The 24,526-nt window shown below is 38.5% G+C and overlaps 1 protein-coding gene across 5 annotated transcripts in view; it reads left to right on the forward strand.

The window, feature by feature from the left end:
* The first annotated feature begins 7,775 nt into the window (after positions 1 to 7,775).
* Positions 7,776 to 24,526, forward strand: part of KIAA1958 (KIAA1958 ortholog) — a 284,958-nt gene continuing 268,207 nt past the window's right edge. For 2 of the 5 annotated variants that reach the window (XM_077142195.1, XM_077142204.1), the window contains exon 1: positions 8,440 to 8,633. The gene's annotated coding sequence lies outside the window, so the exon portion shown is untranslated. Of the gene's footprint in view, positions 7,851 to 8,433; positions 8,634 to 24,526 lie in introns of those variants that run through there. The other 3 variants (XM_077142176.1, XM_077142212.1, XM_077142185.1) reach the window with 3 other exon arrangements.

Here is a 24,526-nt window from a genome sequence, read left to right on the forward strand (position 1 = left end):
TACTGAAAAATTTTCCCCAAAGATTCAGTGAATAAAAGACAAATATCACTTGCTTGAACTCTGGAAGAAGGTTCATAATAGAGAAGGACCCACAAATGCTGAATCAAAGAATGTAAAAAATATCAGGTAGGGAACTTCCATCCTAGACTGGCTGGTCTTCTTCCCTCCCTTTCCCTCAGTCTAATGCATATACTTTGCATGGATTCTATGGTATGTGAATATATCTCAATAAGATTGCATTTGAACAGAAAAAAAATCAGAAGATACTACTTCACACCCAATAGGATGACTATAATCAAAGAGACAAATAATAATAAATGTTGACTAGGATGTGGATAAACTTGAACCATCTTAGTCTGCTGATGGGAATGAAAAATGGTTTGGACACTGGGTAACAATATGGCAGTTCCTCACAAAGTTAACACAGAGTTAATATATGGCCTGGCAAATCCACTCCTAGATATATTCCCAAGAGAAATGAAAACACAGGTCCATTCAAAAACTTGTACATGAGTGTTTTGTGCAGCATTATTTATAATAACCAAAAGGAGGAAATAAACCAAATGTCCATCAACTGATAAATGGGTAAATAAAATATGGTATTATCCATATAATAAATTATTATTTGGCAATAAAAAGTAATGGAATACTGAAAAATGCTACAACATGGATGCACCTAAGGAAAGAAGCCAACCACAAAAGACCACATATTGTATGATTCCATTTATATGAAATGTTCAGAATAGGTAAATTTATAGAGACAGAAAGTAGATTAATGATTGCCTAAGGCAGGAGGATTGTGGGAAAACAGGGACTGAAATGGATCCAGGGTTTTATTGGGGGCTTTGAAAATGTTCTAAAATTGATTGTGGTAATGTCTGCACAACTCTGGAATACACTAAAAAATTTTAATTGTGCACTTTAATGTGAATTATATATCAATAAAATTGTTATAAAAATGCAAAAACTCAAAGGAGATTGTTATAAATGTAGGATGATAAATTTAAGATCCATTATATCCACAAAGAAAATACCTAAAATATACACAGAAGGAAATGAGAGGAGATTTTAAATGGTTCACTAAAAAGATCAACTAAGTAGAAAAGTAGGCAATAAGAAATCAGGGATGATAAAGTTATAAGACTTACAAAAACCAAATAGAATGGCAGAAAAAAAAAGTCATGCATTACCAGTAATGACTTTAAATATAGACTAAATTATTCAATCAAAAGGTAGAGATCGGCAGAATGAGAAAAAAGCATGATGCAACTGTATGCTGTTTATAAGAACATTGTCTTAAGTTCAAAGACACAAGTAGGTTAAAGTATTTTTTGAGAAAAAATATTCTTTGCAAACAGTAAATACAATAGAGCTGAAGTAAGTATACTAAGAGCAGATAAAATAGTCTTTAAGTTAAAAATCGTTAAAAAGGACAAAGAAGTTTGCTATAAATTAGCAATGGGACAACTCAGCCAGATTTATCAATTACAAACATATGTGCACCTAACATTAGGCTCCAAAATATATCACACAAACATTAACAATTGAAGGGAGAAACAGACAGCTCTATATTAATAGTAGGAGACTACAAAGCACCATTTTGAATAATGGCTAGAATATCTACACAGATGATCAATAAAGAAATAAAGGGCTTTAACAATACTATAAACAAACTAGACCAAACAGACAAATATAGAACACTTCACTGAACATATTACACATTCTTCTCTATTTCCCATGGATTATTATCTTGGAAGACCATATGTTATGTCAGAAAATAAAATTTTAATAAATTCATAAGAATATTACACAAGGTACCTCTCCAACTTCAATGGAATGAAGCTAGCAATCAATGTCAGAAAGAAAAATGGAAAATCCATAGATACGTGGAAATTAAACAATACACCCTTACACAACCAATAGGCCAAGGAAGAAATCACAAGAGAAATTAGAAAATATCTTTAGGCAAATGAAAATGAAAACACACACACCATAATTTACAGGAGGTAGCAAAGGCAGAGGTCAGATGGAAATCTACAGCTGTAAACACATTACAAAATAAGACAGAACTCAAATCAATGACCTAACTTCACTTCTGCAGGAATTACAATATGAAAGTAAACTACACCCAAAGTGACTGGAAGGAAGGAAATAGTAAAGGTTAGAGGGGAAATAAATGAAATATTAAAAGAAAAACAATAGACTCAACAAACCAAAAGTTGGTTCTTTGAAAAGATCGATAAAATTGACAAACCTTTAGCTAGACTGACAAAGGGAAAAAAAAAGATAATGAAAAGAACTAAAATCAGACATGAAATTGGGGTAATTACAACCAACCTTATAGAAATAACAATGATAAGAGGTTACTATGAACACTTTATGGCAATGAATTAGATAGCCAGATGAAACGGAAAAATTCCTAGAAACACACAAACTACCTACACTGACTGAAGAAGCAGAAGAGCTCAACAGATCAATAACAAGTGAACAGATTGTATCAGTAATTAAAATCTCCCAATAGAGAAAAGGCCAAGACCAGATGGCTTCATTGGTGAATTTTACCACACGTCCAAAGTAAAATTAACACCAGTGCTTCTCAAATTGTTCCACAATATCACAGAGGAAGGAACACTTCCTAACTCATTTTGTGAGGCCAGCATTACCCTAATACCAAAGCCAGATAAAGACATCAAAAGCAAATAAAACTACAGACCAATTATCCCTTATGAATAGAACCCCCAAAACTCTCAACAAAGTATTAGGAAACCAAATCAAACAGTATAATAAAAGAATTATACTCCACAACCGAGTGCACTTATCCCAGGAATGCAAGGATGGCTAAACATGAGGAAAAAATTAATGTAATACATTACATGAAAAGAATGAGGGGAAAAAAACCCCACATGATCCTCTTAATGCAAAAAAGCCATCTGACAAAATCCTGTACCTTTTTTTGATAAAAATACTCAAAAAGCTAAAAATAGAATGGAACTTTCTCAACATGACAATGAGTGTTTATGAAAAACCCACAGCTAAAGTCATAGTCGGTGGTGAATGAATGAAAGCTTCCTCTTAAATCAGGAACACAACACAGATGCCTACTTTGACCATTACTTTTCAACACTGTACTGGAATTAGAGTAATTAAGTAAGAAAAAGAAATAAAAGGCATCCAAATTGGAAAGGAAGAAGTGAAATTATCTCTGTTCACAGATGCCATGATCCTGTATTTAGAAAATTCCAAGGAATTCACAAGAAAGCAACTAGTGCTAATAAATGAATTCAGCAAAGTTGTGGGCTACAAGACCAACACACATACATCAGTGCTGTTTCTATACATCAAAAATGAACAATCTGAAAAGGAAATGAAAATTCCACTTACAATAGCATCTAAAAGAATAAAGTATCTAGGTATAAATTTAGCTAAGGCTGTAAAAGACTTGAACACTGAATAGTTCAATGTACTAAACAAAATATTGCTGAAAGAAGACCAAAATAAATGGAAAGACATCCTGGGATCATGAAGACTCAATATTGTTAAAATAGTAATACCACCCATAGCAATTTACAGATTCAAGGAATCCCACTCAAATATTCAGCAGTCTTTTTTTTCTTTTTTCAGAAATGGCAAAGCAAATCATATTTAGTAATTTTTAATGTAATACAAGACATTGTATATGGAAAAGTACAAAGACATTTCCGCCAAGAGCATTTAATTTTTTCTGCCCATTAGTCTGAAAATGGGAAGATCACCTTTTTAAAAAAAAATTTTATTGAGAAATCTTCACACACATACAGTCCATCGATGGTATACAATCAATGGCTCACAATATCATCACATAGTTGTGTATTCAACACCATGATCATTTTTACAATATTTGCATCACTTCAGAAAAAGAAAAAATAAACAGAAAGAACTCATATATCCCATACCCCTAAACCCTCTGTCTCAATGACCACTAGTATTTCAATCTACTCAACATATTTTACCCCTTTTTTTATGTTGATCTTCCAACTCAATACTTCTACATTTACCAGCTGCTACGCAATACTATACTAAAGAACCCTTCCTTCTTCCCCATTTTCTAAGTATATGTGCATTATATATTTGTTGATTTCTGTTTTTATTGTCAAGATGGGCTCTTGAATTACTCATTGTCCTAGATTTGGCCCATGGAAGCTGATTCAAGCTGGCTCCTTTGTTCTTGTGACTTGCCCTATAATTTTATTTTTGGGGGGAGAGAGAGAAGCACTTCTTTATTTACTGACAGACAAGATATCCCAGGCTCATCTTATAGCCACCCTGCCCAGTCTTAGAATCAGCCGTTTCTCCAAGGGGTCCTTGTTCCTTTCAGTGAAGAGTGGTATTGGAAACCAATATCTGAATGCTAGACGTACTTATTGCTACTGGAGTATCTTTTCTTCTTTACCCTTTCAGCAGACGGAGTTAGGAAATACATACATGTGTATGCACATATACATACACATGTATAAAAGTATATACACATGCTTATATATACATGTGCAAATATACAGGCATATACACACACATATAAATCATGAGTTCAGGTCAATACCGCCAATTCCAATTTATCCCCATAGGGTTTATTCTTGCTTTGACCTATTTCATATTTATATGGCCTTTCTTCTGAAGGGCTATATTTTACCCCTTATCCCTGCTGTTGTAGTTTTCTAGCTGCCAGAATGCAATATACAAGAAACAGAATGGCTTTTTTAAAAGGCGAATTTAGTAAGTTACAAGTTTACAGTTCTAAGACCATGAAAATGTCCCAATTAAAGCAAGTCTATAAAAATGTCCAGGTTAAGGCACCAACAAGAGGTTACCTTCACTCAGGAAAGGCTGATGAAGTTCAGGGTTTCTCTCGCAACTGGAAGGGCACATGGTGAACAAGCTAGCTTTCTCTCCAGGCTTCTTGTTTCATGAAGCTCCCCAAGGGGCGTTTTCCTTCTCCATTTCCAAAGGTCTCTGGCTGTGAGAGCTCTCCTGGAGGCTCTCCTCTTTTAAAGTAAACTAATCAAGACCCACCTGGAATGGGTGGAGTCGCATCTCCCTCTGATGAAAGGTTAATACCCACAATTGGGTAAGTCACATCTCTGTGGCGATAACCTAATCAAGTTTCCAACCTATAGTACTGAATAGGGATTAAAACAAAGGGTTGTTCCCACAAGACCGGATCAGGTTTGAAACATGGCTTCTCTAGGGCATATAATCCTTTCAAGCCAGCACACCCCATATTATTTATTTATTTATTTTGCATGGGCAGGCACTGGAAATCTAACCCGGATCTCTGGCATGGCAGGCGAGAACTCTGCCACTGCGTCACCATTGCCTGCCCTATTGTTATTTTTACTCATCTGTCCATACCCTGCGGAAAAGGAGCATCAGACACAATGTTTTCACAATCACAAGGTCACATTGTAAAAACTTTATCATTATAGTCTTCAAGAATCAAGGCTACTGGAACACAGCACAACAGTTTCAGTGATTTGGAATGATCATCCTAATTCCACCAAGAATTGAGAGTTCCAGGCTGTGTTTCAGGAGTGATTAGGGCTATTTCTGATTTGCCTTTACTCCCACAGTGTAGTTCTTTAAAGGTCTAAACTGAAAACTTGGGGTGTTTACCAGGGCTCCTCTTCCAATTCAATTCTTTCCAGCACCATAAGACTGACAAAAAAACTTCTGCTTGGGTATTTTTTTTCCTTTCAGCAGTTGCTTTCTGGTTTCTTGGCTTCTTGCCCCTTGCATGCACAGGTTAGGAATCTGCAAATACTTTGAGGAGAAAAGGCATGTAGAGTGATATGCTCATTTTTCTGTGATTGCCTTTTCTCTGGGATGGCTTTGAATCCTACGCGCTTTGATAAACCTGACTTCCAATTTTTGAATCTCCATGCCAATAACACTGCTATAAGCTTTATGATGCCATTCTGTATGGATTCTATATATCCCTAGACACAACACAACAATGCTCCCCAAAAAGGAAAAGTGGCTGAGAATGTAGGTTCCAATAGTGTCTTCCTTCTATCTGAGCTCTTGGACTCTCAAGCCTTAGCTGCTTTAGTTACTCTCCAATAGCCTCACTTTTAAAAGACCCACCTGGAATGGGTGGAGTCGCATTTTTATTTATTTATTTATTTTAAATTTATTTTTTACTTTCTCAAAACATTTTAATTGGCTTTTGTAGTTCTCAGTGGAGGAGTTAAGTTTCCATCAATAGTTGGAAGCCTGTATCATTTTAAAAATTCATCACGGTTGAAATACCCTTTACACAAATGAAACTGCATCTCTGAAATATGTAACTCACTTTTTAAAGTTTTAATTTTTTTTACAGACATTATTTTGTGAAGAATGTTTACACAAACAGTTTCATTTAGCCCATGAACAGTATTGATAGGGCAAGGTGTAAAGAGTATCAACTTGAGTCAGCTGGATTCTGGATGGGAGAGGGGTTGGTAGAGGCCGCTATAGAGGAGAGTGTGCTTGAGGTGACAAGGAAAGCTATCCCCCTGGGTTTTGTATGACCCTAGATCCTTTCTCCTGTGTTTTGAAATTTGCCTCTCTCTGCCTCAGGTCACATTCTTTTCTCCCTTCACCTACCCAACGGTAGGAGTGACTGAGGTTTCCTTGTCACAAGTTGAGTGAAGCCAAGATGTGGGCACTATATAAGGCTCTAAATGTTATTAGTCATCATTATTTTTGAGATGCTTAGTGTTCTAAGTGTCAAAGGGATTGGAATCTAGTGCCAGACTAGCCGGGGTGAAATTTCAGCTCTGCCACCTTCTAGAGATAAGGGACCTTAGGCAGATTTCTTGACTTCTCTGAACCTCAGTTTTCTCATCCATAAAATGGGGATGCTAATAGCACCCACTTCATAGGGTTGTTAGGATTAAATGAACAAATATCCCCTAAGTATTTAGTGCACAGCCTTAACATAGTTCTGTAAGAATTCGAGAGTTTTGCCACGCAAAGGAGGACTCCAAGAGACGTTCTCTCATGCAACACGCAAGGGGTTTATTTACCACACATGCGTGGGGCTCACTGAACACGCAGGAACAGAGAGCCCCGAGCCTGGGTTTGGGGAAGCTTTTAAGGGGTAGGAGGAGAGGGGTGAGGGTCAAGCATGGGTCACAGGTGCTGCTTCATGCAAGAAGCAGATAACAAACATTTTGCAAGAAGCAGATAACAAACATTTTTCGCGCATGAGTCATGGGAGCTGCTTCATGCAAGAAGCAGCTGTCTCGTTGTGCAAAACTCCCTTACTCAACCTTCTCAGTTGCATTCTTAGATAAACTTCCTCCGGCAGTTACAACCTTGCATAACCAAGGCAGCAGATAACCGCCCCTGGGAAGTCCCGGGTTGTTTTTCTTAGCCTGATGGGGCCCATAACTCTCTTCTTTACAATTCTTAACTCACATCAAATGCATAGCAGTGAATATAAAATGACACAAATGCTTTTGCTGGCTATTTCTATCATTCAGAAGCTAAAATATATGTAAATAGCTAAATTAAGCAAGAAAAATTAGCTACTGTTAAGCTTTATAAAATCCTTCTTTACAGTTCGAGTTACAAAAGCATGTCTTAGGTAAAATAGAGGAGGAGGAAGCTAAGCATGCAGCATGTCCACACCACTGCTGTGTCGGTCATGTACGTGTTCTTGTATGCTCTCTGGAGTGCTGAAGGAACTGGTATGTTTTAGATGTTATTAAACAAACGCCGCCTCCCAAGTGGGAGGTGTTTGAGTGTGTAAGACATAAGGAACCTCCGAGGGGCAGCCCGTGCCTGCCTTGTGCGTCAGTTGATGGGAGTGTTCTCACACCCTGGGAATAAAGGTAATTGTGCTCAGTGCGTTATAACAGGTTCCACACACCTCATAAACGGAACAGGCTCTGTCTGCTCACTGCCTTTTAGGTGGAACCGTAGGGCCTCCGAAGAGCAGCGGGCGCCGCGGGGACCCGGCGGGTGGTGCGAAACCGCGCTGCCCACTTCGGCTATGTAGCGGAGATCATGAGGGCCACACCCGCCCGGGCAGCGGAGACGGAGCTCTCGCGCGGAAAATGGGTTGTTCCATACTTCCCTGGCCGGGGCGCCGGACGCTGCGTAGGTGGCGTGTATGGAGCAGGAGGGTCCGTTCATACCTCCTCGGGGTAGCGACAGCTGCAAGCTCCGTGCGTGTCGTAGGAGGTGTCGTTACACACTTCCTGTAGGTCTCGCCGACCAAAGCACGTTTCCGGTGGCGGCTGGAGCCCGGGGTCCGAGCCCCCGCCCCGCTCGCCGGCCCCGCCCCTCCAGCGCCCCGCCCCCTCCCCCGCCCTCCCTCCCCACGCCCGCCCGCCCGCAGCGCTCCGAGCCCGGCGCGCGGAGCCCGGGGCGCACTGAGCGGCGCGCGCCGGTCGGCCGAGCCAGGCTGGCGCCCCCGCCCCCCACTCCGTCCCGCGCCTTTGCCGCCGCCCGCTGGACGCCTTCTCCGCTTCGTTTGCCTTCGGTCCACGTCTCTCTGGCCGCTTTCTCTCCCTTCCCTACGTCCCGCCCCGTCCAGCCCGGGCTGCCCGGCGCCTGCAGGCCCCCCCTCTCCACCGCCGCGTTCCTATGGACAGACGCACAGACACCTGCAGGTGGGTGAGAGTCCGCGCGCGGGGCGGGGACGAGCGCGCCGAGGCTGCAGCCGGGGCGGAGGAGCCCCTTTGTGTGGGGGCCGGTCGCGCTGGGGTCTTCTCTGTCTCCCCTTCGCTTGCCGCGCAGTGACCCGTCTGAACCGTCCTTTTGTCTCCTCTTGAGGGGGGTGGGAGGAGAAGCGGTCGGGAGGGAGGACCGAGACCCCGGCGGCCGGACGTCGGTGGCGACTGGCTTGGGTTCTGAGGGGCGGAGAACCCACGGGCTCTGGGAGCGAGCACCCGCGGCGGCGGCGGCGGCGGCGGCGGCGGCCGCAGATCTGTTTCCTCCCGGCTGCTCCCGGGCCGACCCGCCGCCCAGCATCTCTTGTGGCCGCGGGCGTGCTGCGTGGGTCTGACTCGCCTGCTCCTGCTCTTGCTTCTGTTTGAGGTGGGAAGGACGGCGGGAAGGAGAAAGAAAAGATCTGGCCCTCTAGTTTCCAAGACTTGAGGTGGTTATGGAGAGAGAGGTCGAGAAGGAGCGGTGGTTCAGGGCTTTGCCCCACTTGTTTCCCTCCTCCGGAGGCACAGCGAGGTGCGTTTGGGGCGTGTGTGAAGGAACGTGCATCGCTTCGTCCCTTATTTATTGTTTCTAACGGAGGAGGGCTTTCTACGAAAGGCTCCCCCCCATCTGAGGCTGCGCACAGTCACTTGTGTTTGTTTGTTTTCAAATATATCAAGAAATACATTCCTCTGGGTAGGGGAGATTGGGCTGAACGAAATCGGACCAGAGATCAAAGACCTGATCTTGTTTTTTTTTGATGACTTTTTTTTTTTAATTTGGTAGAGACAGGAAGAAGGAAAAAAATGAACATGGCAGTGATTTTTACAATTATATACTTATTTCTGCTTTTTTTTCCCCTTAAGTTTTGGGGTAAAGTTCTGTAATTTTCCAGACTCCATAGGAGTAAGATGACAGATTCCTCAACCTATTAAATGAACAGTTAACAAGCGAGTCAGGTACTGACAGCTTCCATGGCGGAGGTTAAATTGGAGTGCGATATACAATTATCTGGCTTTCTATTCAGGCAAGCAAAATCTTCATTTTTAATGTGTTGAGAGATGAGATCTTTGACAACATATGGCTAGAACATGGATGTTAAAAGTAATTTTCCCTCCCTCTGTGTTTTCCCTAATTTATTCTCCGTATTTATGTGTCTGTTGGGTTGTGTTGTAGATGGTGGATTTAGTGTTTTGAAAAGTACTGTAGAGTGATATTTCTGATTTATAGTATTTAATTAGCTGGCTGAGTTTCTTATGAACAGTTGCTTTGTGTTTGTAGATACTCAGATAATAAATGAATTTGAATAAACGCCCAGAAAATTCATTGTTTACGGATTCAGACTTTTAAGGTAGGGGTTTATATCTCCTTATTAACCTCAGTCTGATGCTCATTTCTAGAGACTTTTTCCCCCCTAGTATGTGAGAATCTATATTGATAAACTTAAGTCTGACAGTTGCCAAAGAAATTTTTTTTCCCAAGGAAATTTTTATAAAACAATTTTGAAGCCTACTCAATATATGTAAGCATATCTATATATAGAAAATGGAGGCTTTCTTAAAAAAAAAAACAGTATCTTCTAAACTTGAAAGAAAAACAGTATGGTATAAAAATATTTGTTATTTAAAGTTTCTTCAGATCTGATGTAGAAATTCATCTGAAAATAATACACTGCTTAACCCCTTTTAACTAGACAAATTGACCTTTGTAATGATAAAGGAGAGATGGTTTAGTATGCCTAAAATACTGGTCTCTTTCTCATGAGAAAGGTTTATCCTAGATTGTTGCCTGATTAATATTATTGCATGACTAATTTTATAAATGCCTGGAATGTCCATTTATGCACATTTAGAACCTCTTTGAAGTTACGTCTAACAATAATCAGGCCAAACCCTTTGAGTTGATCAAATTTTATTAGTTCCTGCGTTGACTTCCGGTCTAGATTAGGTAAATGAATTGCAACTCTGCACAAAGGCTCAGAGCTCCCTGCATGACTCTGTTAGGCCCTTGACAAAATGTTGGTTTCTTTTTCTTTTCCCTTAAGGATGTCCCAAAAAAGATTGGTACTGAAATTTGTTCAGGCTTTATGAGTGCAGTGGAGTCCTAAGCCATTTCCAAAGTTTTGACTCTTACTTAGCTAAACATACTCTTCATTAACTCTTTGAAGTATTAAAAAAGACAAGCTAACAAATCGAATTGCTTATATTTTGTATTTTCAAGGCTGTCAGTGGTAGCGATAAGGTTTAGCGAAGAGTCACTATGTAAACTCAACATTTACAGGGTGTAGACTGTAATGAGAACTGCTTTAGCAAAGTTGTAGTTAGGCTAACAGTCTTCTTGGATTTAGTGGACTGGTTAAAGGATAAAAGTAGTTGTTTCCTCTTTTGATTGTGCTCTGTAGGTTATTTTTTGGTTTTTATATGATTACCAGTATTTCAGTGCAATCAAGATACATTTCAGAGAACCTTTAATTTCCTTTTTGGTAAATCAGTGTTTAGGAAGGCATATTAACTGATTTTCACTTTTCATGGTTGAAATATTGTTTCCTGCTGCTTTTTATTTTGTGACAGTTAGATGCTACTTTACAAAATTTTGAATTTGTGCAAGATTGGATTTTTAAATATGTCTGAATAGTGTGAACTGACATTTGACCATTTCTTTTTTTTAAACAACACTAAGCTGTCCACAGTTAAATTAGATAGGCTTTAAAATCAACATTTTCCTGAATGTGGTATCATTAAAGGAAACTTAAAATGGCCACTTTATGGTAACTGGAACCCTCAAATGACTCGTATTGTAATTAATAATAAATGGAAAACTGCTTAATTACAGTTGATTCTTTATAATAGGTCTGTGACTTTCAAGTCTTTATTTATTTATTTATTTTTCTTAAGGTCTTTTGACTTTCCAGTCCGGTTTTTGTAACCTTGTGGGGAAGCAAGTCTGACTGAAAGGTGTGGGTAGTGACCTCCCTTTCCAGTTTTTCTTTCACGTTGTTGAAGAACAGCGCAAGTCCATGCTGATTGCCTGAAAATGCAGAATCCATTCTTGGACTAATATTCTGCTACCAGATGTATGAGGCTGGCTCTAAAGAAGCTTTTTCTCTTAAATAGTGTCAAAAATAGAGATGCTGAAGATTGGAGAGAAGCCATTTATTTTGAACAGTTTATTTTCTGGCAGTTTGTGTTTGTAAAGAAACCTGCTCAAAATATTTACTTAAGAGATCTACATAGATGCTCAAAGAAACCCCACAGGTTTCTTTTTTCCTTTTAAAAAAAGTTTCCATAGAGCTTAACTCTTATGTGATACTTCTTGACCTTGCTTCTGATTAGTTGATTTATGGACTTTATTTACCAGCATGATTGGAGAATTCTTTTAAGCTAGACTGAAATTGCACTCTGCCTGGGCTCTGGTCCGTTTCCTAGGTAACAAATGCACTGCACGGATTCCATAATGAGGACTGTGGTTGGTTAGTTACAGTGTAAATTTTGTTGTTTGGTAAAGCTTAGTCTTAAATTCAAATAAAAGTTAAGAAACCAAATGTACTGAATGCAAAGTTTAGAATTTTATTTTGCATCCAATGCCAACAAAGTTTTATAGACTTTTCTGGAGAAAGGCAGGTTATGCATCTGAATTCAAGTTTATTTTGCAAAGTCTTTAACTTAAAGGGTTGTAGAGCTTTTTCACTAGTTTCAAATTAGTAATGCCAGTGTCTTTAGTAACAAAGAGGATGTATTTCAGAAACACTTTATCAAATAATGTTTTAAGCAAAGAGGTGTAGTGTAGGATATCAGTAATATTATTGTAACAAAGAAAAGTGACATCATATGCATCTCAAAAGATTAACTGTATAACTTCATGTGAAATGTAATTTTAAAAAACTTTAATAAGATGTTAAAACTTTTTAATAAGATATTAAAGCTGTAATAAGATGTTAAAACATTAAGAATAATTACCTTAAAATGATACATTGTCATTCTTCCTTTTTTTTCTTCTGATCCACCTTGTTCTCTGGTAGGCCTAGTGCAGGGAGCAGGTCTCCCTCTCCTTGGAGAAAAGCTTTCTCATCCACCTAACTTGTCCCCTGAAATCTGTGATTTTGGTAGCTCTAGATGCAGGGCAAAAAGTATGGTGTGTAGAATTGCTAGTAACTATTATACGTTTGTTTTAAAAAGGAAACCTGCAAAGAACAGGAGTTCTATTAAAACTCACTGCAGGGCCACAGTGGCTCAGCAGGCAGAGTTCTTGCCTGCCGTGCCGGAGACCAGAGTTCGATTCCCAGCGCCTACCCATACAAAAAAAAAAACAAAAAACAAAACTTCACTGCAGATATCTTTTCACTTGATGATGAAAAATGTTTCTGTTTGTTATTCTTCAAGGATTCCATTAACTGAAACATTTTTTTAATTTCCAGAGAATTATCTAAAGTTGCCTCCACTGCTTTTCCTTGCTTGGCTAAATTGTTTTTGGATTATTCATTTACCTTTTTACTTTGATCTTAGGTATATGACATGTCTTGTCTGTATTCTTTTTTGGTTTTTGGTTTTCCTCAAAACTGACACCAGAGTATCCTTTTCTGTTTTTCTAATTGTAAATATTGTGTCCCTTCAATGAAATGTACACTTTTTCTTATAACCATTTATTTATTTATTTTACCATTGCATTTTAAAGGGATAATCACATTTCAGGAGCTCTACTTTTCTCTTCTGGGCTTTATATTTCTGGAACAAGGTTAACAATATTTGTGAACTTTTCCCCAGGACTACTTCTTCCTTCCAGTCTAGCCCTCTCCCCTTTTGCCTTTCATGCACTTCACTCCATATATGTGATTTTATAGTGCTTTTATCTTTTATTTATTTATTTATTTAACCGTATTGGGAGTCTGATTCTTGAGTGCCAGAAAGGACCAATACAGAGCAATATGATCAACTGTATATGTCATTAAAAGTTGTTAAAGTAGGTAGTTAAAGGCTTTATTTTGTTTTTATTCACTCTTCATATTCATTATTTAAAAATTTTTATTTTAAATGGTTTAGAGTAGAAAATCCTTAATAATTGGTTCGGAATATTGGTGAATATCAAAGTGGCCAAATTCAGTGGTATTGATACTATTATTATCTTGTGAGTTCTGAGGACATGTTGTGTACGTGTGTGTTTTCAGATATTGGTCTTGTTTCTTGCATCCTGGTTGTTTCACACATTCTTAGGCTGATAACTCCCTAACATTACATCCAGTGAGGGCTTCTCTTGTGAATATAAGTCTTTGTTTCCCTACTGAGTGGACATACTCACTTGGATGTTCCATAGTCATTTCACATTCAGCATGTTCCAAACTTCTCATGCTATCTTCCTGTTCAAATCCATGTCTTCATTGGTATTCCCTACAGTGACTGGTGCCGTCTTCCACCCATTTTTCCAGTCTAGGAATGAGAACTGATCAGTGACTCCTCCCTTATTCTCAGTCCCGACTTCCAGACGTCATCACACGCCCAGACCAGTCAGTTCTCGTTCCTTAAGATTTCTGAATTTTGTCTCTTCACTCTGTATGACTCACATCTACTCTGTGACACTTTGCCTGGCATTTAGTTTTCGTTCTACTGTTAAATATACTCAGTGTTCAACACAAATCCTTATGCTGAAGCTTCTGTAATCATCATTTGGTAGTCTAAGCTTAGCGGGTCTTCAGAACTGGCTCAGGTGAATAATACCTTTCATATTTAAAATGTTATCTGTGGCTTTTATGTTTGAAGGTCAGTTTGGCTCAATGAAAATACTTGGCTTACACTTTCTTTCCTCAAGTATCTTAAGTATGTTACTCTGTTGCAGGGGTCAGCAGACTTTTTCTTTTTTCCTGTAAAGGGTCACATAGTAAATATTTTAGGCTTTGCAGGCAGAATGATCTCTGTCATATCTCAGCTGTGTCATTGTAGTGCAAAATCATCTATAGAGAGTTCATACATGAAGAAACATGGCTTTGTTCCAATAAAACTTTATTTACAAAACCTGGCAGTGGGCCAGATTTGGCCCACAAGCAATAATTTGCCAAGTCCTACTCTTATTACGTTCTGGTATAAAGTTCTACTCTATTACATTCTGGTATAAAGTGTCACTGTCAATGTTTAATACCAACATGATTTTCTTTCCATTACAAGTGACTGTTGTTTCAGCTATGAGTGTTAGGTCTTCTCTGTTGATTTTTCCACATGTACTGTAAGAATTCGAGAGTTTTGCCACGCAAAGGAGGACTCCAAGAGACGTTCTCTCATGCAACATGCAAGGGGTTTATTTACCACACATGCGTGGGGCTCACTGAACACGCAGGAACAGAGAGCCCCGAGCCTGGGTTTGGGGAAGCTTTTAAGGGGTAGGAGGAGAGGGGTGAGGGTCGAGCATGGGTCACAGGTGCTGCTTCATGCAGGAAGCAGATAACAAACATTTTGCAAGAAGCAGATAACAAACATTTTGCAAGAAGCAGATAACAAACATTTTGCAAGAAGCAGATAACAAACATTTTTCGCGCATGAGTCATGGGAGCTGCTTCATGCAAGAAGCAGCTGTCTCGTTGTGCAAAACTCCCTTACTCAACCTTCTCAGTTGCATTCTTAGATAAACTTCCTCCGGCAGTTACAACCTTGCATAACCAAGGCAGCAGATAACCGCCCCTGGGAAGTCCCGGGTTGTTTTTCTTAGCCTGATGGGGCTCATAACTCTTTTCTTTACGATTCTTAACTCACACCAAATGCATAGCAGTGAATATAAAATGACACAAATGCTTTTGCTGGCTATTTCTATCATTCAGAAGCTAACATATATGTAAATAGCTAAATTAAGCAAGAAAAATTAGCTACTGTTAAGCTTTATAAAATCCTTCTTTACAGTACAATGTGTTTTTTTTTTATATTGGCTCCAGGATTTTTCATAAATATTTTCATCAGTTGTAGTTTTTAGTATTTATTCTGTCCTATTATTTTCACTTTCTTCTTTTAGTGAATATCAAAGTGGCCACATTCAGTGGTATTGCTTTTTTAATTTTTATTTATTTTATTTTATTATTATTTTTTATCATCACAATCAACTTTTTTCCTTTTTTGTGAAAAATAACATATATAAAAAAAGCAATAAAGTTCAAAGCACATTGCACCAATTAGTTGTAGAACAGATTTCAGAGTTTGGTATAGATTACAATTTGACATTTTTAGGTTTTTACTACTAGCTGCTCCCAGACACTGGGGATTAAAAGAAATATCAGTATAATGATTCAGCAGTCATACTCATTTTTTAAAACCTGCCTTCTCTGTATAACTCCATCATCTTTCTCCCACTCTTTTGGTACAGTTGGGCTATGCCCATTCTGACTTTCTCATGTTGAAAGGGGCTGTCGGTAATATGGGATAGGGGGATGAAACTAGTTGATGCTCTCTGCACAGGCTGGCCCCTCTTCATTTCAGGACATATCTGGTCTAGGAACTTTTGGGTCTCTTGTTACTTACATTGAGGTCCCTTGAATACTTTGTCCTGTTTCTCCCAGTGGTAATATAATACTGTAAAACTATAGTATAATAGCACAACCAGGATTGTTGATATTGATACAGTCTACCAGTCTTATTCAGATTTCTCTGGTTTTACTGGTACTTTTCTGTGTTACATTAGGTCCAAATACAATTCCTGTGTAGAGGCAGTGCAAGGTTAGCTCAGTGGTAGAATTCTCGCCCACACTGGGGGAGACCTGGGTTCAATTCCCAGAGCTTACACATGCCAAAAACAAAAAACAAAAAACATTTCCTGTGTAGGTTCCTGTATCTCCCAGACCCTGCAACTGTGATCACCCCCTCCTCTGCAACCTCTGCCTCACCTCCTCCCTTGTCCCCCCCACCCCCATGTCTGGTAACCATTGTCTCCATATCTGAAATTTTGTCATTTTATTTTTATTTTTATTTTTTTACATGGGCAGGCACAAGGAATCGAACCTGGGTCCTCTTGCATCGCAGGCAAGCATTCCTGCCTGCTGAGCCACCATGGCCCGCCCTGAAATTTTGTCATTTTAAATTATTACATTATGTAAATGTAATCGTACAGTATGTAGCCTTTTGGGTTTGACTCTTTTTTTCTGAGCATAATTCTGTAGAGATTCATCAGGTTATTGCGTATATCAATAGTTTGCTTCCTTTTATTTCTGACTACAATTCCATGGATGTACTGCAGTGTTTTTAACCATTTACTTGCTAAAGAAAACCTGGACTGATTTCAGTTTTTTGGCTATTACAAATAAAGCTGTTATGAACATTTTTGTATCGGTTTTGGCATGAACATGAGTTTTCATTTCTTTGGGATATATACACAGAAGTAAGTATGGTACTATGTACGTCATATGGTAGTTGTTTGTTTAGTTTTCAAGTGACTGCCAGACCTTTCTGTCGTCAGTCTGTTGTGGAACCCAGAAAAGTCATGTCCTTTAATCCTTTTTCAGTATGGCTGGCTAGGAGCTTTTTGATTGTTTCTGTGGAGATATGACCCACCCAATTGTGGGTGGTAACTTTTGATTAGATGGCTTCCATGGAGTTGTGACATTCTAGGTTGGTCTTGATTAGTTTATTGGAACCCTTTAAAAGAGGAAGCATTTTGAAGAGAGAAAGAGAGACCCACGAGAACCACAAGAGCCCACATAGCCATAGACCTTTGGAGATGAAGAAGGGAAATGCCCCTGGGGAAGCTTCATCAAACAGGAAGCCTGGAGAGAAAGCTAGTAGATGTCACCATATTCGCCATGTGCCTTTCCAGATGAGAGAGAAATCCTGGACTTCATCAGCCTTTCTTGAGTGAAGGTAACTGCTTGTTATCTTAATTTGGACATTTTTAAGACTTGCTTTAATTGGAACATTTTCACAGTCTTAGAACTGCAAACTTGCAACTTAATAAATTCTCCTTTTTAAAAGCTGTTCTGTTTTTGGTATATCACATTCCGGCAACTAGCAAACTAGAATGCTTTCCAAGTGGTTGTACCATCTTATGTTCCTACTAGCAATAACCAGTATTTGGCATTGTTATTTTTCATTGTAGCTATTCTGATGAGTGAGTGGTGGTAGCTCATTGTAGGTTTTTCTAAATTCAGTTCTTTCTATTGTGGAAAATAACGTATATACAAAAAAGCAGTAATTTTGAAAGCACACTGCGACAATAGTTGTAAAACAGATTTCAGAGTTTGGTATGGTTTACATTTCCGTAATTTAGGTTTTTACTTCTGGCTACTCCAAGACACTGGAGACTAAAAGAAGTATCAGTATAATGATTTAACATTCATGCTTGTTTGTTAAACCTTGTCTTCTCTGTATGCCTTCACCAACTCCTTTGATCTTTCTTCCCCCTTTTGATCAGGATGGCATTGTCAATCCCACAGTGCCAGGACTGGACTCATCCCTGGGAGTCATCTCCCACATTGCCAGGGAGACTTTCACCCCAGGTGTCTCTAAACGCAATTTTATTAAGATATATTCACACATCATACAGTCTATTCGAAGAATACAGTCAGTGGCTCACAATATTATCACATAGTTTTACATTCATCACTATGATCAATTTTAGAATATTTTCATTGCTCCAGAAAAAGATTAAAAAGAAAACCCAAAATATTGCTTCCCCCAACTCCCACCTATTACTGAGCCATGGTATTGGTGTAGTATATTTATTACTGTTAATGAAAGAATATTACTGTTACCCACTGTCCATAGTTTGCAGTAGGTGCATTGTCTCCCATATAGCCCTCCATTTTTAACTCCTTGTAATAGTGTTGTACATTTGCTCAAGTTCATGAAATAACTTGTTTTATATTTGTACAGTTAAATCACAGTTATCATCCACCACAACATTCACTGTGTTATACATTCCCATGTTTTAACCTCCAGTTTTCCTTCTGGTGATTTACTTGAGTCTAAACTTCCCCTTCTACCATATTCACCCACAGTTCAGCACTGTTAATTATACTCACAGTACTATGCTACTGTCACCTCAATCCATTTCCAAATGTTTAAGTTCAACCTAGTTAAAAAGTCTGTACATATTAAGCATCTGCTCCCCACTCTGTAGCCTCATTCTGTTTCCTGGTAACCTCTTTTCTAGATTTTATCTCTGTGAGTTTAAGTATTAAAATTAATTCGTATCAGTGAGATCAAACAATCCTCTTATGTCTGACTTATTTTACTTAACATGATATCCTTAAGGTTCATCCATGTTGTCACTTTTTTCAGGATTTCATTCTTCCTTGCTGCTGAATAATATTCCATCATCGGGTATATCACATTTTATTTATTCATTCATCATTGATGGACACTTCGGTTGTTTTTATCATTTTGTCAATTATGAATAATGCTAACATGAACATAGTTGTGCAGATGTCTGTTTGTGCCTCTGCTTTTAGATTTTGTCGGTATATACAGAGTAATGGATTGCCAGGTTGTAAGCAACCCTTTATACTTTGCTACCTGAGGAACTCCCAAACCATCCTCCAGAACAGCTGCACCATTTTACATGCCCACTAGCAATGAATAAGTTTTCCTATTTTTCTACATCCTTTCCAAAACTTGTAGTTTCCTGTTTGTTTGAAAGCACCCATTCTAAATAGGTGTGAAATATCTCATTGTGATTTTGATTTGCATTTCCCTAATGGCTAGTGAAGCTGAGCATCTTTTCCTATGCTTTTTAGCCATTTGTATTTCCTCTTTGGAAAAATGTCTGTTCATATCTTTTGCCCATTTTTAAATTGGGTTGTTCATCCATTTATTGTTGAGTTGTAAGGTTTCTTTTATATATTCTGGATATCAAATGCTTATGAAATATGTGGTTCCAAATGTTTTCCCCCATTGAGTTGGTTGTCTTTTCACCCTTTTGATAAAGTCCTTTGAAGCACCAGAGGTGGTCACATTTATCTAGTTTTTCTTTTCTTGTGCTTTGGATATAAAGTCTAAGAAACTACCATCTGTCACTAGATCTTGAAGATGTTACCTACGTTTTCTTCTAGGAATAATGTGGTACCAGTTCTTGTATTTAGGTCTTTGATCCATTTGGAGTTAATTTTTGTGTAGGGAATGTGATTGGGGTCCTCTTTCATTCTTTTAAATATGGATATACCATTCTGTTAACACCATTTATTAAAAAGATTCTTCTGTTCCAGTTGAGTGGATTTGACAGTGTTGTCAACAATTAGATGAACATAGATCTGAGGTTCTATTCCTGGATTCTCAATGTGATTCCATTGATCAGTATGTCTATTTTTATGCCAGTACTGTGCTGTTTTGACCACTCTGTCTTTATAATACACTTTTAGGTCAGGAAGCATTCTTCTTTTGGAAGATATTTTTAGATATTCAAATAAATTTGCTCTTCCAAATCAATTTGTTAGCTAGCTTTTCCATTTCTGCAAAGTAGGTTGTTGGAATTTTGATAGGTATTGCATTGAATCTGTAGGTCAATTTGGGCAGAATTGACATTTTAACAACATTTAGGCATCCCACCATGAACATAGAATGTCTTTCCATTTATTTATGTCCTCTTTGATTTCTTTTAGCAATGTTTTGTAGTTTTCTGTATACAGTTCCTTTACATTCTTGGTTAAATTTATTCCTAGATGTTTGATTCTTTTAGTTAGTATTATGAATGGAATTTTTTTTCTTGATTACCTCCTCAGATAACTTATTACTAGTGTATAGAAACACTACTGATTTTATGGGTTGATCTTGTATCCTGCCACTTTGCTGAATTTGTTTCTTAGTTCAGGTAGCTTTATTGTGTCGTGTTTTTTTTTTGGATTTTCTAAATATAGGATCTTGTCTTCTGCAGATAGAGTTTTGCTTCTTTTCCAGTTTGGTTGCTGTCCTTGTTTGAAAAGGTATTGTACCTCAGAAGAGCCTTATTCTTCTAATCCTGATTCTATATTGTAGGGTGGAAACTTTGATTACATTGTTCCCTTGGAGATTGACCCACACAGTTTTGGCTGTGACCTTTTGATTGGGTTACTTCCATGAGATGTGATCCACTCAGTTGTAGGTGTGACTATTGAATAGATGGAGATGTGACTCTGCCCATTTAAGGTATATCTTGATTAGTTTACTGGAGTCCTTTAAAGGGGGAAACATTTTGGAGAAAGCTCAGCAACATAGTTGCAGACGCTAGGAGATGCTTGAAGTGTTGACAGAGAGAGCAGACACCTAGACACAGACGTTTGGAGATACAGAACCCATCAGTCATCGCCATGTGCCTTCCCATGAAATACTAAGCAAGCCAGAACTCAGAGTTGTATCCTAGAAGAGGCCCGCAGATGCTTAGAGAAGAAACCACTGGCATCAGAAGGTGGAAGCAGTGGAACTGGGAACAAGGGCTAGCAAATGCTAGCCACATGCCTTACCATGTGACTGACATTGCTCTTTTTTGAACCCAGGTATCCTTCTCTGATGCCTTAGTTTGGACATTTTTATGGCCTTGGAACTGTAAACTTGTAACTTAATAAATTCCCTTTATAAAAGAAACCCATTTTTGGTATATTGCATTTTGGCAGCATTTAGAAAACTAAAACAGATGGCTTTTATTTCTTTTTCTTACCTAATTCCTCTAGCTAGAATTTTTTGCACAAAGCTTGAATAACAGTGGTAATAGTAGGTGCTCTTGTCTTGTTCCCAGTCTTAAAGGGAAGGATTTCCATCTCTTAGCATTGAATATGATGTTAGCTGTGGGTTTTTCAAAAATGCCTTTTATCATGTTCAGAATGTTTCCTTCAATTTCTACCTTTAGAAGTATTTTACTCAAGGAAGGATAATGAATCTTGTCAGCTTCCTTTGCTGTGTTAATTCGAGATGATCATGTAGTTTATCCATTTCAGTTTGTTAATGTGATATATTACACTAATTGATTATCTTGTGTTGAACCACCCTTGCATACCTGGAATAAAACCCATTTGGTCATGGTGTGTAATTCTTTGAATGTGCTGTTGGATTTGATTTGCAAGTGTTTTATTGAGGGTTTTTGTATTTATATTCATTAGAGAAATTGATCTGTAGTTTTTTTCCTTGCAGTATCTTTTTAAAACATTTTTATTGTGAACTATAACAATATACAAAGAAAAGAGAAAAAAAGCAATAATTTTGAAACTATGCTTCAACAAGTAGTTACAGAACAGATTCCAGAGTTTGTTATAGGTGACCATTCCACTATTTTATATTTTTCCTTCTAGCTACTCCAAAACAGTGGAGGCTAGAAGAAATATCAATATAGTGATTCAGCAGTTATACTCATATGTTACACCTTATTTTCTGTTATAACTCCTCCTTCTACTTTGATCCTTCTCCCAGTCTGTAGGAATTTTGGGGCAGTTCCTGTTCTGATTTTTTCCTGTTAAAAAGGGGTGCCAGCATTAAAGGATAGGGGGGTGTAATTAGTTATTAATCTTGGAGAGGCTAGTCCCTCTGGATTTCAGAATTTATCTTGGCCTAGGAACCCACTGGAATTATAGGTTCCTGGAAAACAAACTCAGTGTGTGAAACTTTTATAGAGACTCAATTTAAGCTCTGGGTGTTCTTAAGAGTTAACAGGAATTGTGTTGGTTGGGGTTTAGCAAACCATGACAAGTAGCACTGTTGAACTGAAGCTTGCATAAGAGTAGCCTCCAGAATAGCCTCCTGATTCTATCTGATCTTTCTTAACCACTGATTTTATTTATACTTCTTTTCCCCCTTTTGGTCAGGAAGGTGTTGTTGATCCCATGGTGCCAGTGGCCAGACTCATCCCATGGAGTCACACCCCATGTTGTCAGGGAAACTTTCACCCCTGAATGTTATGTCCCACAGCGGGGGTGGGTAATGATTTTCTTTGCAGAGTTGGGCTTAGAGAGAGAGAGGCCACATCTGAGCAACAAAAGAAGTTTCCTGGAGGCACACCTTAGGCCTTGTTATGGGTAGTCTTAGCTTCCCCACTACAGAAGTAAGTTTTGTAAGGGCTGCCTGGCTGGGTTGATTTATTTATGTATTACAGCAAATTTAGGTCTAGACAAAATTAACCTCTCTGCCTTTCATCTTATATAGTAGGTAAAGGCGTAGAGTGCATACACCATCATTTTTTACCTTGTGTTCTGATTTACCTTAGTCCCAGCCACATTGGCTTCATTTTTAACTCTGCTTGAGGCCTGATCATTTTTTTTTTTTAATTACTTTAACTGTTATTGTGTGTGTCTATGCCAGCTTTCAGGCTGCTGCACTCCATTTCTGGATCTTCAATGTGCAGATTTATTCAGAGTTTTGGGAAACTACTATATGCTGATACATATATAGCTCAGTGTCTCAGAATCTAGAAATATACTTACTACTCCATTCTTCAGACTAAGTGTGGCTACTTTAAGGGCTTACAATCTAGGCTCCAATTTTCTGAAAGTGACCTTAGCATATTTGCTTTTTGTTTCTGGCTTATTTTGCACAACATATTTTCCCCAAGGATTAGTCAGTTCATTTCATGCCTCTCGATGTCCTTCCTTAAGGTAACCACACCATGTTCCATTATATAAATGTATCACTGTTTGCCATTCTGCTTCTCAGTCACTGTACCCTTCGGCTCCTTCCATCTATTGGGCATCATGGATAATGCCCCAAATAAACAGACCATGTTTATCCTCACTTGATAGTATAATCAGCAGCACTCTCAATTTTAGATAGATTTCATTGATCCACAGAGACAAAGAACCAACAAACATAGCCTCACCAAATATCAGATTTTGTAGTATCTTTATGAGGCTTTGGTATTAGGATGATGTCGACTTTATAGAATGAGTTAGGTAGTGTTCCTCTTCTTTGATTTTTTGAAAGAATTTAAGTAGCATTGGTATTAATTCTTCTTGAAATGCTTGATAAAATTCACCTGTGAAGCCATCTGATGCTGTGCTTTTCTTATTGGGAGGGTTTTTTAAAAAAATATTTTTAGTTACAAATCTTCACACATACATTTCATACATGGTGTATAGTCAGTGACTCACAGTATCATCATGTAGTTCTGTTTTTCTAGTTTGCTAGCTGCCAGAATGCAATATACCGGAAACAAAATGGCTTTTAAAAAGGGGAATTTAATAAGTTGCTAGTTTATAGTTCTAAGGCCGGGAAAATGTCCCAATTAAAACAAGTCTATAGAAATGTCCAATCTAAGGCATCCAGGGAAAAATACCTTGGTTCTAGAAGGCCGATGAAGTTCAAGGTTTCTCTCTCAAGTGGAAGGATGCATGGCAAACACAGTCAAGGCTTCTCTCTCAGCTGGAAGGGCACATGGCGAACATGGTATCATCTGCTAGCTTTCTCTCCTGGCTCCTGTTTCATGAATCTCCCGGGGAGGCATTTTCCTTCTTCATCTCCAAAGGTTGCTGGCTCGTGAACTCTTTGCTTCGTGGTGCTGCAGCATTCTCTGCTCTCTCCAAATCTCCTTCATTCACAAAATGTGTCCTCTTTTATAGGACTCCAGAAACTTATCAAGATCCACCCAAATGGGTGGAGACATGTTGTCACTTAATCCAGTTTAACAGCCACTCTTTTGATTAAATCACATCTCCAGGGAGATGATCTAATTACATATTCAAACATTCAATACTGAAGAAGGATTAGGAGAAACGCCGCCTTTACAAAATGAGATTAGGATTAAAACATGCCTTTTCTAGGGTACATACATCATTTCAAACCAGCACAGGTGTATTCCTCACCACGATCATTTTTAGAACATATTCATCTCTCCAGAAAAAAGAAATAAAGAGAAAAATCTCATACATACGATAACACTTACCCCTCCCTCTTATTGACCACTAGTATTTCCAGTTGCCCAATTTATCTTACCCGTTATCCCC

This window comes from Tamandua tetradactyla, chromosome 2, assembly GCF_023851605.1.
Source record: "Tamandua tetradactyla isolate mTamTet1 chromosome 2, mTamTet1.pri, whole genome shotgun sequence".
Taxonomy (NCBI): domain Eukaryota; kingdom Metazoa; phylum Chordata; class Mammalia; order Pilosa; family Myrmecophagidae; genus Tamandua; species Tamandua tetradactyla.